The following is a 2,531-nucleotide window of genomic DNA, read 5'->3' on the forward strand; positions in this document are numbered from 1 at the left end:
TCCTGTGGCACAGTTCTACCTATTGAATGGAGCCCTCTCAGATGGATGGTGAGGCTGGGAGAGAAGGAAATGGGGGTGGGGACTTGAAGACTGGCTGTTGAGTTTGTTTGGTCCCAGGTTGCTTCAGCCAGGTGGACACTCCCCAAGATTTCTAGTCTTCTCCTGTTTATATATCAGGAGCCCTATCTGGAACCAAGACGAATACTCAAATAAAAAATGTGTACAGATCTTTCTAAAAATGTTGATCTGAGATGTAATCTCAGTGTGTTCCATGTCAGAAACAGCAGCCAGAAGAGATTTTAGGCTAAAGGTCCTTTTCAGGCTATCATCTTTCTCCAGTGAAGTAGGGAAAAAAGCTTCCTGTCACTCTTTTTCTCTATGAGTTTTTGCAAAGATCTGGGAAGACAGGTAGAAAATGCTGTAAGTAAAAAGAGTGAAACAGGAAGAAATTGGCACCACTGTTCTAAAACTCTGCCGAAAAACGGCTTGAAAGGTCATGTGTTTGGAAACCATATAATTTTTATATTTGGCTTTGCTCTTTAGAAGGCCCTTAACGAGGGGCAATGGCAGAAACCAAAGGAAGACCAGTAAAACTGTATTGTACTCTGAGAAAAGTCAGAAAAGACACTTTTCCACTCTATCTTCTAGTCCCTATGGGTCGCTTTTCTAGTGGAAAAGTGTGGCCTTGAAAAAGTTGCAGGAGAACTTAAAGGAGGAAACCCTTCACCCCTTGTTTTGGACTAAATGAATCATGGCAGAACTTGATCAGAGACTGCTCAAGGCATCATCCACAACAGATTAAATTTTCTTTCGGTAGGTCTATAGGAAGAGATTGTTAACACACATTATTTCCTCTGAGCAGTCTTTAAAGTGGTAGCTGATCTAAAAAGAAATAAAATTTATCCAATGTGATGTGTCTCTGATAGGCAGAGACACATTACATTGGATAAAAATTCTGGTTTTCAGTTTAGGTAATTCATGTCCTGGAGAAAAACAAAGAAAAATTAAAGAGCTCTCAAGAGACAATGGGATCTATTCTGTCCTCACATGCATGACTTAGTTACAAGTGGGCTCCTTGCCAGCTTCTGAGCTCAGCTACACACATGCAATTTTCTTTGACTTAAACAGAGCATATATTTTTGTGGGCAGAATCTGGACTTTTTGCATATAGGAATTCCTATTATTTTTTATTATTTGTATGTTATTACAAGGATCATGGTATCATTGTTTTGAGCTTTGGGAAAACAAGGCTCTATGTCCTACCCATTGGAGAGATTACGGCCCAGAAGAACCAGCAGCATGTGAAGGGTGGGGGCAGTCTAACTATCAGTCCTCTGCATGGTCATATCTTCCCAGTTAAAGAGGTGTCACTTAGGAAATAATTGACATTCTTGAAATGGATGCTTTCAGATGCCTGACAAATTCTCGGTGTGTACCTTTCCCTTCCATCGCTGCATCCAGCACAACACTGCTTTCCATCCCAAATTTATTAAATCCTCATCCCCAGAGCTGGTTTATCCTGAGAGTGCACTCAATCTTGTTTCAAGCACTTGCTTTTAAAAGGATCTACACACCACTGCTGCCAGATTCTGTGCTCAGCTACACATGTGGCTTCCTTTGGCTTGCAGTATACATTTTCCTGGGCATGGCCAGTTCTTTTAGGGCATGACTCTATACAGACATGGAAGCCCATGTGGCTCACCTTTGGTTGGGGTTTGTAAAGGCCCTAGCAGAGGATGCAGAGTGCAGGAATTTGAAGCAGCAGAAGGCAGTGGGTGTACTGCTGTGTTTCAGGACCATACCTGGCATCTGACATGACAGTGAAAGAGGCAGGAGCACAGGGGTAGGTGGGAATGGTGTAAATGAGCTTTTCCTCTGAATGCATCTCTCTACACAGCACTTCACTATTTAGTGATCATCATAGTGAAAGTAAGAAATCAGACGGACTTAAGGACTTACTCCTATGTGATGGGAGTGAAAGAGTAGGGATAAGACAGAGGATTTTGGGTCCTCAGAAAAGAGCCAAATCAGTGTGTTCAGTCTCTTCTGTGTGCCTGTTTGAATGGCCTCAAGTACAGCTGGGGCTCTCCAGGTTTGGGAGGGGAGGGTTTCAGGGCAGGGAGCAGAGCCAGGGAACGACTGCTCTCTATCCCTCGCCACCCCTGGCACCTTTCCCAGTGGAAGTCAGAGTGGGGATTAACACACACGGAACTGGTTCTGTTCCAACTCCCCAAGAGGAAAACAACATTTTTTCAAGCTATATGATTCTTGTTTGTAGCTACGTGACACGTTATTTAATGGCTGTGAAATACTGCATTGTTCTTATTTTGAAGATGCACACATCTTTGGAGGACTGCTCTCATTTTTCTAAATGCTTTTTAAATGCAACATTTACAAACACCTTCATTTTCTTGTTGTTGCTGACTTGCTCATTGACATTTTAAGCTAAACAGCATATGGCTTATAGCTTTGTACAAGCAATTGTATACAATTCATACATTTTCTGGAATTAAAAAGCCTTGGAAACACGA

This window comes from Agelaius phoeniceus, chromosome 2, assembly GCF_051311805.1.
Source record: "Agelaius phoeniceus isolate bAgePho1 chromosome 2, bAgePho1.hap1, whole genome shotgun sequence".
Lineage (NCBI taxonomy): Eukaryota > Metazoa > Chordata > Aves > Passeriformes > Icteridae > Agelaius > Agelaius phoeniceus.